Below are 13,163 nucleotides of genomic sequence, written 5' to 3'. Positions count from 1 at the left end.
GGGGGAGGTATAACTGCTCCATAATTGCCATTTTCATTTGGACAAATTAAATGGAAATGAAAACAAAAACCCCGTCCTGCCTCTCCTGTGGCTCTGCAACTGAGCCTCGGGCTGGGGTTGCAGCTGCGGACTGTCAGAGGTGCTCCTGGGGACTTAACTGCTCATCCTCTCCCACCCGCAACCACTTCTCTCACTTCCTTTTCTCCTTCCTGAAACCTCAGGGGGGATCTGAGTGGAGGGAAAATGCTCCCGCCAGACAATGTCCCTCCGCAGAGGTGGCCATGCTGACTGTCGATGACAAGCTTTCATTCTCATGTGACTGTCTTTGCAGTCCCAGGCCACAGTGCTGTCTGTGGTTTCACTGCTCCCTGCATCCTGTCAGCTCTGGGAAGAGTCACCATCAAGGAAACAGTGGGATTCAGAGACCCATTGTATGTGAATGTGGGGGGTGCTGTGAATGGAGTCTGTGAATGTGGGGGTGCCGCCACCCCCAACACAGGGACCATGGAAGACAAGTGGCCTCGTCTCTTCTGCATAGTCTGTTCTAAATTCCAGACTCAAGTCATCCAACTGCTTCCGTGCCATCTCCGCATGGAGCTCTAACAGGCAACTCAACCTTTCTGTGTCGCCCTGAGCTAAGCTCATCGTGTCTGCCTGCCCACTCACCTTGCCTCCTACAGGATCCTCATTTCAGTAAAGGAGGTAAGCTTGGAGTTGCAAAGCCTCTGCAAGGAAGCTCAGGGTCACCAGTGAGGGACTGAGAAGACCAAAGAGGAAAGAGGGGACTCCCATCTAAGGGAGTGTGGTTGAACTGATGACTTCCATGGGCTCCTGGGGGCTCAGTTGCATCTGGCTCTCTCTGAATAGCTGTTGATTTTATCCACCTATTCCAAATCCCCAGTCGTCAAAAGATGGCCCTGTGGTGTGAACTTCCTGATCTCTCAGGCTTCCATAGGTACCCAAATACCCTGGGACAGAAGGCAGGAGCCACAAAGTGCAGGCAGCCAGGCCAATGTGCCGCCAGGCCAGGCAGACTATTGCTGCTCATCTCAGCTGGAATAAATTCCAAATCCCTTCTAAGATCTACGGTGTGTATCCTTGGTGTGTTGGTTCTTTGCTCTCTTTCTGACCTCATGTTGTACGTCTCTGCCCCTCTCTCACTCTGCTCTAGACGCTGGTCTCTGCTGGCCTCTTGCTGTCTCCAAATTGCCAGACATGTTCCCATGTTAAAGCTTTTGCACCTGTTGGTCCCTGTTCCCACAATACTATTCCTTCAGCTATGTGTATGTTTCATTCCTCATTCAAGTCCCTGCACAAATATCACCCCATCCAAAAGTTTTTGTTCTAATCATCTTTTCTAAATAATACCTTCCCCTCCCAGAATCCATTTCCTTTCCCTCATTTTTTTTCCCTTATCTAAACATTATGAATTTATTCCTTTGCTTTTGTCTTCCCTTCCCCCAATTCAATGCTAGTTCATGAATGCAGGGACTTTGTGAGGTTTTTCTTTTGTTTTGCTTTTTACTGACATGTCTCTGTGCCTAGATCCGTCCCTGGCACACTGTAGACAACATTGCACTCAATGAGGATCCTCCAGAGGGGTGGGTGGCAAATAGTCTAATCAGACACTTGCTTTTGGACATACACAGAGTAGGTGACAGTGTGAGGGTAGGAGGTCTCAGACCTTGGTGTATCCTGGAAAGATGCTGCCCTCTTGCACTGGTTCTCCATTTTCCATGTTGGATCCTGCAGGGGCCAAGTTGGCAGCATGGCCAAGAATAAGATGCTAGACATGGTCACCTCAAATCTGGGTATTCTTACCAAGATCTCTAACATCACCGAAAGGAACTTGAGCACACACGCCTCGTCCTCCTTCACTCCAGGAATCTGATGAATAGAGCCATTGAATCAATGAGATGCTCTTCAGAGAGCTCTGGCCGCCAGGCTTCTTTTAGCACAAATATGCACTTTCTTCTTTGGGATGAGCAAACCTGCTTCTCTATGACTGTAATGAATTTCAACCTAGGAGAGGAGAGATGTAAAATTATAATCTGAGACCTGGTGTGAGATGTCAGTTCCATGCATCAGGCCACCCTGTGAAAAGGAAGGAGGAAAGGTGAGTCCGTGCCTTGGTGTTGGGTTGGAAAGTGCCTAGCATACAATTTAAGAACCTGGTAAAGGATGCTGGTGCTATCTGAACCAAGGTAGTGGCCTACTTGGGTGGGGCACATATGGTTCATGGGGAAATCTGGCCCATTGCCATTTTTTTACAAATAAAATTTTATTGGAACACAGCTATGCTCATTCCTTACAAATTGTCTAGAAATATGTTCATGCTACAAGGAAAGAATTGTGTATTTTTGACAGAGACAGTAGACTGAAATATATACTAGCTGAACCTTTATGGAAGTCTGCCAACCCCAGAGTGAGTAGGAAGAGCCATGTTCTGAGAACCTGATTCTTTAGGATCCCAGTCCCTGCCCTATAACTTAGGATGTCTGTGAGCAACTGATCTATCCTTAGTGAGACTCGGTTCACTTAAAAGCTCTTAGCCTGAAGAAGGCACTCAACACAAACTGGCTGAACAACAGCAGAAAAACAAATTACAATGTCATGGGAGTATACTCTGTGCCTGTCAAGTGCATGGGGCTACAGGGACAATCAATGAAATGAGAACATTCACTGGGAACATTCTGAAGCCTGAAATTCTCTCCTAGTGATCACTGAAGGCCAGACTAGACTTCTACTGTCTACCCACAGCGGCACCTCAGGCACTGGGGGAGGTGGTGGCTCCACAGGTGACCCTCCCTGACCTGGGAGATTGAGGGAGAACCTACAGCTGCCCCTTAGAATGCTTCCTATGCTTAGAGGAGGAGACTTGCAAATGATTCCAAATGACATATGGAATAGGGCGGAATATGAAACTGGGTTGGGGTAGAGGTGGGAGGGGCCACCTGAGGTGCATTTGCCCTTCTCATAAGACTGTCCTCAGGGTCGGGTCTCTTATGGTGTTCTTGTTGCTATTTAGCGGTGTCTGTGCTGTTTCTATATGTATAACTTGGATGAGTTTTTGTTTTTTGTTTTGTTTCTCATTCTGGGAGCCCCCTTCCTTATTTCCAGGAGTGTCCGTGGGGCTCCTGGAGAGAGCATGGGATTTGCAGTTAGAGAAATCTGGCATTATATTCTGGGTTCCTCGTTACCATGTAGTGTGACCTTGAAAAAGTTGCTTCCTCTTTCTGAACCCCTGTTTCATCGACTATGAAATGAAGACAATCCATCCTCATTAAAGCACCATGAGCATTTTAATGAGACTGTACACCTCCCACCACCCCGTTCCCTGCCCTTTATAAAAATAGCTCACTTCCAAATGAGATGTTTAAAGTCTGAGGCAGCCTATTGTCATTTCCAAGAGATGAATCCTGGCAGGCTGGTGTCTGATTATTTTTAAACTCTGCTAACATATATATAGAAGGTACGGGGGAGTGTACCCCTTACTTCTTTTAGAACAAGCTCCTGAAGATCTGAGGATGTTTAAAGCAGAAATGTATTTAAATGCAGACATAGGTCATAGAAGGACAAGAGTCTCACATGGAGCCAGACGAACGATGGTTCAATGAGCAGGTAGCTGGGAACCCACAGGTATCCTGGGCGTTCTCTCCATTGTGTGTTCTTTGGGAGGCCTGTGCCAGGAGAGTCAGAGAAGCCCAGTGTCCCTATCACTCATCTGAAAGTTCCAGGTACAGGATGAAGGATTTGTTGTTTGCCAGAGAACATTTTCACTTCAGCCACTGTGAACCTGGGGCCATGAGAAGTTGTTTGTGTTCTTTGGGCCACACTCTGTGCATCACTCATTTGATGGAGCCCTCGCTCTTACGGGGAAGAGGGTTGGAGAGGTAGGGTGACGTGCCCACATATTAGCAGTTGGAATATGGCAGAGGCAGGAGTTAAAAAGCCCATTTGACTTACATGATTTCCCCAGCAACCTTGAAGCCCCAACAGAATGGCCTGCAGGAAGTGGGTGTTCTACTGAGTTCAGCAAACTGCTAATTGCTTGAGGGAGGAGACAAGTGTGGAGGACTGAGCCATCAGCAGTCGTTGCCCTGGGAGGGGTGAAATTAAGGCTTCCCACTAGATTACTGCTGACTCACCCTGTTACATGTGCTCCCCACACTGTCATAAGGGGTAAAAGGAGGGGCTCCTTATTACCACCAGGTGGGTAGGAAAGTCCTCGTTCCCTCCTCAGTCTTCTCTGACACCACCCCAGCAGGGGAGTTAGGCATCTCGTTATAACCTGATGAGTGTAGAAGACTATACTTTCCAACCACTTGTCTGATGGGGGTGCTGGTGCTGAGTAAGGTAGTTGTTGTTTTGCTGGAATAGGGTATTTGTTGCCTAAACGTTTTCTATCTTGTAGGCTGGAGAGAGCAGGCATTTCTTAGAGCTCTTTTGTCTGTTCCCACTGGCAGTTCTGGGTTGCTGGTTTCTCCAGCTCCTACTTTAGGGTATCTTAAGCAAAAAAGAAAGCTGGAGAGACTCACTCTTGTGTCATCAACTGGGTCCCAAGGACCTCAGCCAGTCTGCCTTCTCCTGTCTATGATCCTGAACTTTCTTGTTTGTCTTATGCATGATGTCCAGCTCTTCCTGTCCTTTCCCCGATCGCTCTTCTAACATTTAATCCACATGGAATCCATGCTGGCAAAGGGAGCTGTTGAACCACTGTTTGGACAAATGTCAAATGAACTTATGAGGAACCATTAAAAAAAATCCCTTTGCCTGTTGGCTACAATTGCACTGAATTTTGTATATTTGCTTGAAGATTGAACCTTGTTGGTGTGAATGAGGAAACTGAATCTAAGACTATACAATGAATTTTTACTGTCCCTGAGGTCTAACACAATTTACATTCAAACAGCTTCTTTAGGTTAAAAATATTTTTATGTGTATCAATCATATCATATGCTCTGTGCCCACTGCTTTGCAGGTAGTATCTCATTTAGCTCTCCCAAGAACCCTGTGCAATAAATAATATTTTTATTAGACCAACAAACAATGAACTACCTTGCCTATGGTCACATGCTAATTAGCAACTGAGTTTGGGTCATAAGTTAAGTTTCCTGATTTATACTCGATTTTTCATTCCTTATGTGTTCCAGAGCCTGAATGATTTTCCTCCGAGGATGATGGATTGCTTAGAACCTGCCAAAATTAGATAAATAAAGCACCGTGACTGGATATCCATCACCAGGAGTATGGAAATGCCTCACTGAGATGTAGCAGCAACATTCTCTTTGTAATATATTTGTTACAGTGAGTTTTTTAAATAAATGTGTCAGCTCTCTTCCCATGGGAGGAAAGAAACAGCAAGCATAGACAACTCAAGTCATGGAACTATATATAAACAAAGCAACATTTAAATAATTCCTCAGATAGTATTACACTTTTTCCCTTTATGACGAAGTATTATGATTGCCTTCAATGGTTTGGGTTCAAAGGAGAAGAAAAATACTTGCCCTCGCCCCCCCGCCCCCCTCACCTTTTTTTTTGCCAAGTGAATCCTCACCCACATCTCCTTTAAGAACCACCTCTCTAAGTAGGTGAATTTAACCTGGACGGGTTTAACGAAACAATAATTAAAGTGTTTCTGAGATGGTGTACGTCTTTATTCCCAAATATGTTCAAGCAGGAGCAATTTGAACGCAAGGACCATGGGCTGATGTCTCATGACTCATGGAAGTTGTGGAAATAATTCTCAAGAAAAACTTTGCAGCAAGTCAACAGTATATCTGGTGTTTGAGGAATGGAGGGAGGTAGAGGATGAGGAGCCTGAGGTGTGGACTTGGGTCTAGGGAACAGGCTGGGACTCAGGCAGGAGGGCCCTGGGCGTGAGAGTCTTCAGCTTGGCTCTGTGGGTGTCTAGTGTTCTGAAGTCTCCTGGCCCAGCCCCGGAGCATGCCTAGGTTGTGGGCTCAATCCCCAGTAGGGGCGTGCAGGAGGCAGCCGATCAATGATTCTCTCTCTTCATTGATGTTTCTATCTCTCTCTCCCTTTCTGAAATCAATAAAAAATATATTTTTAAAAAAGAGGTAATTAGATAGAAATAATATTTGAAGAGATAATGAATGAGGTTTTCTAAAACATAAAAGACACTAACTTATGGATCTAAGAAGCACTGTAAACTCTTAACAGGATTTGTTTTTTGAAGAGCAAACGTACCCAGGCACCCAAGACCAGGCACATGACTTTGAAATAAACAACTATAAGACTAACACCCGACTTCTCCACAGGAATAAGAAATCCAGAGAACAGTGGATTTTCATAGTTTAGTACGATTAGTATGAAAAGAAAAGCCAACCTAGAAGTCTACGCACAGCAAAAAAATATTCTTAGAAATAAAACCTAAATGGATTTCTGAAAGTATATTTTCAGAAAAAAAAACCCAAAATCTGAAACAGTTTATTGCCAGAAAGCATGCACTCGCGGGGATTTTCAGACAGAGGAAACCGATCCCACAGAGACACATGAAGATTCAGACAGGAATGCGGATGCAATCAAAAGGGTATTCGTGTGGGTAAATAAGATTGTGGGTCAGTAAATATTGACTGTGTGAACAGGAATGACAATGTCTTATCTTACAAACACAGAGAATAACAATGGCATAACAGCAATACAGAGAAGATGGGGGAAGAGGGAAGTGGCATGGAAGTGCTCCAGGAAACTTTAAAGAGTAAAAATTTCTACTAGACTTAGTTAAATCACCTGTTGTAGGTTCTAGGATAACCACAGAAAGACTCATGAAAAGACAGTATAGCTAAGATGCTAATGGGAGTAACACTGAGTGATAACAGAGGGAAAGGGTGGCTGTCCTTCACTCTAAGTCAGCGGTTCTCAACCTGTGGGTCGCGATCCCTTTGGGGGTCGAACAACCCTTTCACAGGGGTCGCCTAAGACCATCGGAAAACACATATGTAATTACATATTGTTTTTGTGATGAATCACTATGCTTTAATTATGTTCAATTTGTAACAATGAAAATACATCCTGCATATCAGATATTTACATGACGATTCATAACAGTAGCAAAATTACAGTTATGAAGTAGCAAAGAAAATAATGTTATGGTTGGGGTCACCACAACATGAGGAACTGTTCTAAAGGGTCTCGGCGTCAGGAAGGTGGAGAACCACTGCGAGTCTAAGTGGTCTACGTGCTCAGGAAAACCCCTGAAGGGACTGAGCGTTACATGATAAATCCTTAGTTTGGTTTGGGTGGCAGAGAAATGAGAAAACAGGTGTAGCCTCTATTCCACACGCAGATATCCGTGAGCTTTGCCCTGGAAGTTAAAGGTATTCAAATGAGCCCTACAAAGAAGAATCAAAAAATACAGTGAGAGGCCAGCGCCCAGGTGGGACGTGACCAGGGAGCAATACTTCGTGGTGGCGCTTGGGTTGCCTTCAAACCTTCATACAATCATGGAATACACAAGCCCAGGTGACAGGGAACAGGTGACTGGGGGAAGGCCTCACTTGAGCATAGCAGGCAGGCGTCAGACAGTGAAGAGGGGGTGAGAGTTTAACCAGAGCTCACACTCCCAGCAAACAGGCCCCAGAGAACAAACCCCTCTGGGAACATCTGAGAAATCTTTATGATTTGCTTGTGTACTTGTCTGTGGGATGAAAGGGTGGTTGGACTTCCCTGGGTGCTGGGGTGGTAAGCATTTTATCTGGAGATTCAAGTGCCCCAGAGAACAGGGGAATGGGTGGGGGGGGGGGTGCTGGCTGTGCATGTGATGTGTTCCTGCCCATGGTAGCCCTGGGTAGGTCCTACTATTCCCATTACAGTGTCCACAGAAGATAAAGTGTTTTCCATCAATTCCTTCTCCAGCCTCTCCCCCTTCTCCAATCGCCACTGAAATGAATGGAAGATGTTAAGTTAGGGATGGTTATCTGGAATCCTACCTGGAAGCTTTTTAATCACAGACGAAATCCACTAATAAGGAAACAATGTGTCTTTCACATATAAAACTGCTTTGAAGAAACTAATTTATGGCGAGTATTCTCTCCTCCAGGCTGTGTCCTGGGCTTTCTCCCTTCAGCCGCCCCCTCACCCCCACCCCCACCCCATCACACCTCTACTCTCATTAACTCAACCTGCAGGAAATCAAAGAGAGAGTGCTTTTCACACCTTTTCCAGGAGAGGAAGCAAGGAGGTGGCCAGGACCCGCGCCAGGCAAGATCGCCAAGTCTCCGTGCTTTCTCAGGGAGCCTCTGGCTTTCCTTGGCAGCCTCCCCTCACACCTTTGTCTCTCCCATCGGCCCACTGTCATTTACTACGCGGCTGGTTGAAGTGTCTCCTCTGTCCTCACCGAATGGATCCTCTTCCACGCTCTTTATTGCTTAGAAACAAGGATCTGAGCGGGCTGCGGGCTGGCTGCCTAGATTGAGAGCAGTGTTTTCCTGCCTATGGGGGAGGACACGATGTGCAGGCTTCGGGAGGTGGAGGCTGGGGAGAAATCCAAGTTATTTGTTGCAAAAATGTCCAGGGACTTCCAAGTGCGATCACAGGAGGAGGTGGGAAACACCAAGTAGGGGCCAGGAGAGTTAGAGACAGTTACAGATGAATAGGCCTCCTGTTTGCATGTTATTTTTCTTTCCCAGCTGCTTCTCTGCAGCATCAGCGATAAAAGCCATGCATTGGCCTTTGCAGCCACAGGTGGGCTTGGCCAAGGCCACTCTGTATCCCGCCAGCACCCAAGAGGACCTCCAGGGACGTCCTGGGTGGTGGGTGCTCTGGAGCAGGGAGGAGAAGGAGGCAGGTATGCCCAGTCTCTGGGGCTGTGACACGGGAAAGGAGACAAGTGAGTCCTTGAGGACCAGGCAGTGTGTCCTTCTTCCAGCCTGAGTCCTCCAGGAACGGGCCGGGTCTTTTCACTTGTGTATTCTCATTTCCTTCAGGATCTTGACACATACCCTAGGGGTTCAACATGGGGATGCCACAGAAGAACGAAGGAATAAATATACAGGGGCCACAGCTCCCTGCTACCATAGATGATTTATGCCAATCTTGCACCCAGTATGTGTCGATCTCAACACGTTTGGGCCTCGGAGTACACCAGGCTGGCTCGCTAGTCCTCTGTGTGCTCACACACCTCTGTGTGGGCAACCAGGGCACCATGTGGGTCCATTCCCAGAAGCAGGGAATGGGTTGGTCCAGGAGGTCAGATCTGGATGGCCCAGGGGACTCTGAGCCATTTACAGGGTCTGCCCCAAAGGAAGGAGATGTGGCCCGCGGGCCGTGCATCTGCTGATCCTGTCAAGGCTTCTGAGCGTCCTCCCCTGGATCCGGGCTGCCAGGCCCACCTGCCCTGGCGCTCACAGCGTCTCCACAGCAGTCAGCGCTGTGTGGAGCCAAACGATACAGATACACGGGAATGGTGAGTGAATCACTTCCACTTGCCCTTAGCAGCAGGTCGGGAGGCATGGAGGCCTGGCCCTCACGGGTCTTCCATTTGGAGCCAAGACCATTTTCCTGTGGAGGAAAAGGAGGCCCCAAGACGGGTCCAAAAGGGGCAGAGCTCAGTTCCTCAGGCCAGGCCCCTGGGCAGCGCACAGGCTGCTGGGCCAGAGTCTGTCTGCTCCCAGCCTCTCCCGCAGCGCCAGTCCCGCGCACAACGGTTCCCCCCTGGTCCGCCCAGATGGCTGGAGAGCACTTCACCTTCTTCAGGTCTTTGTTTCTTCTTTCCAAGCCCCAGGAGCAGGCTTCCGGAGGGGAGCAGCAAAGCCAGGCTCTTTGCTGGACGTCACACAGCGCCTCTGGCGTTTCCAAGGCAGGGCCTGGCGTGCCAAGAATGAATTAAATGTTTCCACAGAATCATTTGCGTCGCTCCTACTCGGCGCTGTGAAGTCTTTTCCTTCCTCTCACTAGTTTCAGAGGGATTCACTGGCTCCCGTGGTCAGGACTTTTGGGAAACAGAGAAATAGAAAATAGGAGAGGCCCTTCTAGAAGTGCAGGGGGGAGAATGGAAAGGTCTGGGCTGAGCACGGGCTCGACGTTGGAGCAGCAGGGAGGACAGAGAACAGCACTGCTGGGAAGCAGGGACCTCTGGGTTCATGGCCCCGGGACTCCACAAGGTCACCCATGGGAGTCACAGGCGCAGTACCGTGACTTGCTCCCGATGTGAGATCTTAGCAGGCCAGCGCCTCCAAACCCATGTCTCCAGCTCAGAGGGGACTTCCCTTCCCAGGGTGGCTCACTCCCTGTGATCTGCCTCCTGGAGGCCTTCTGGCTACCGGTTGCCATGGTGACCACCTGCAAATGCCCCACAGGTCTGGGTACCCACATTACCGCTGCAATGCTTTCCTCCCCCCCCCCCCCCATTCTGGGAGACCCGGTGGGCTCTCCTTTCCAATGCAGCAGGCCCCACACCGAGGGACTGGGAAGAGCCTCAGTTTCCCCAGGAGTATCATGCTCTCTTTTGGAACCACAGGGCAGCATGGCCCAGGTCCATCCATGTCCAAAGTTTTCTTTGGTTCTTCATTCCATGACCGCTCCCTCGCCTCTGAGGACTCTGGAGAACCAGGCTGGAGGCCCAGCTGCGGGTCAGGGCTCTGGGCCATGGCCCGGCTCGCAGGTCTGTCCCGGGGTCAGCCCCTCGGCGAGATGTGCACAAGGCTCCCTCCATCAGCTCAGCACCGTGCTCCGCTGGGACACTACTTCAGCCCCTTGCTCCCCTGAAATGTGGGGGGTCTTCTGGGGAGAAGCTGTTACTACCAAAGCACTCGGTGCTCTGTCCCCCAACTGCCCCTTTCTCTCCCACGAACAAATCATCACTGGGCTTGTCCCCACAGCCTTGCATCCAGAGGCCTCTACATAGCAGAGGCTCGGGGGTTGGGTCAAGTGGTGTCCCAGGCACCACTCCTGCTTCCAGCACAGCGGGGGGATGTGGCTAACAGAGCAGCTCTCTCCTGGGGAGCCTCAGACTCCTCCGGACACCACACACCAGCCTGCTGCCGCAGGCTCATCAGCGGGGATTCTTAGGGGGACACCTTTGTGCCTTCCTCCGCTTAGGCTCCGCACTGCTTCTCCCCTCCCTCTAACCCAGTGGTCGGCAAACCATGGCTCGCAAGCCGCATGCGGCTCTTTGGCCCCTTGAGTGTGGCTCTTCCACAAAATACTGGCTCTTCCACAAAATACCGACTTCTGTGCATGGGCCACAAAGTTTCAATCGCACTGTTTGTGCGCGCCCGCACGTGGTATTTTGTAGAAGAGCCACATTCAAGGGGCCAAAGAGTCGTATGTGGCTCTAACCAACACACCTATAAGCGCTCAAACATAGCAGATATTTAATGGCAGCCTGCATGTGACTTTGACCTTAATAGAGCGTGCTCTCTGCCAGAGAGCTTACCGTCTGTTTCCGATACACCAGCGAGATGTAGATATAGGTGAGTGGGGAGGAGGCACTGCAGCACAGTTCTATTGAGGACAGAATGTGTCCCTTTTCAGAGCTGGGACTGTGCCTCTTCTTCCTGCTCCGTTGTCTCTCGCTGGCCAGGTGAACGGAGGTCGTGCTCTGGAATTCATGGGCCCAGATGAGCTGGAACTCGTCCCGGGAGGCAGAGAGGGAGTCTTATTCAGCAGCAAACCCTATATAACCAGGCCAACCCCTGGCCGTAGGAGCAGCTGCAATAAGCGATTCTCACTTAACAGAGGTCATTATGTAATTAGCTAACTTATTACATAATAAGTGCCGTGTGCACACTCTCCCTGACACAAAAGAAGAGGGACATGATGAATTGCAGCTCCATCATTTTCATGAGTTACTTGTATTTTGGATTCATTAATAGGTGTCAGAGCGGGGTGGAGGGAAAGATGAAGGTAAATGAAATAGGAATTTATCATGTGAGAAAGTTAAAAGATGTTTTCTTTATCAGTGCAGCAAACAAATAAGTCCAAAAGCAAACAAGAGAAATAAAGTGCTCAGTTCTAGCCTTCTTTGAAATACAAGACTCAGTTATGTAGCTGAGGGCTAGAAATCAGTTTCTTCTGACCACCCTCCCGCCTCTCTGCTCCCCCCCCCCCCCCCCCCGCCCCGTCACCCCCCACAGTCCCATTACCACAGGGCTCTCTGGCCAGATGTTTGGGACTGTCATGTTTGACTGCATTCCTTCCCGTGCCTCCTCATGCCCCCAGCTCTTCTGTTCCCAGTCCGCTGGCTTTGCTTGGCCCCCCAGGCAGCCCACCCTGCACCCAGGGGCTCCAAGGGTCCCGGGTCTCAGGGTCTGGGACCCTCCTCTGACATGGGGCCTCCCTGAACTCTTGCTTTGGCGCAGGCCTTGTAACAGAACTCCCACCTGCTTTCTCCGCCCGGCACTCCAGCTGCTCCCGGGTCAGGGGTCGGAACTCATCCTGACTTTCTCCAGCTCAGCCGAGGGCTCCTTCCAGGCCCCAGTCAGTCTCCCACTCTCTCTGAGGCCCATGTTAGCAGCCGCCCTGTCCCTGCGCTTGGGGTGCCTGAACTGCTGCTCACCCAGCTTTTCCTTTGCTTTGCGCTCTCGGAGAAGAAATTCACTTACATTTCGTCTCAGCGGGGTTGTTGCTGTGTACTCCAGGGGTGGCGACCAGCAGCCTTGGCCTTGGTTTCCAATGGTCCCTTTCTCAATGGCAGCTGCACTCTCTCTTAGCTTTTTGTCATTAGTTTTTACTCTGAGGGGTGGAACCATTCATTCAACCTGGAAGCAACTTGTAATTTATCCCTTCAAGTTGGGACAGTTTTGAGAACGAAAGGGGTCGCTATTGATAATTATGCCAGAACAGCAGGAATAAGCCAGGACCTTCACAGGCAACAGTTACCTTCATATCCTGACCTTGCCCTTGGCAGCCAACGCCCAGCAAACTTCCCTTGACCAGGGGCCATATCTCAGGCCATTTCTCCAAGAAGCGATAGATGGACGTGACAGCCATCAGATGGCTTTCAGTTCAGGAAGATGTGTGTGCAGCTCTTGCATTGACTGCTTCTAAATGAATGGACCTGGACAAGTAGTTTTCTTCGGTGACTCTTAGTTTTTCCATCTGTATAATGGGTATAACGGTAACTAGTTCATGCCTGGCTTTAAAGATTAAGTAATATAATGTGTATAAAGCATTTGGCTTGGGATAGTTCAAAGAAT

This window comes from Myotis myotis, unplaced genomic scaffold (assembly GCF_014108235.1).
Source record: "Myotis myotis isolate mMyoMyo1 unplaced genomic scaffold, mMyoMyo1.p scaffold_m19_p_11, whole genome shotgun sequence".
Classification (NCBI taxonomy): domain Eukaryota; kingdom Metazoa; phylum Chordata; class Mammalia; order Chiroptera; family Vespertilionidae; genus Myotis; species Myotis myotis.
The sequence above is the reverse complement of the archived record's forward strand: the minus strand, read 5'-3'. Positions refer to the sequence as shown.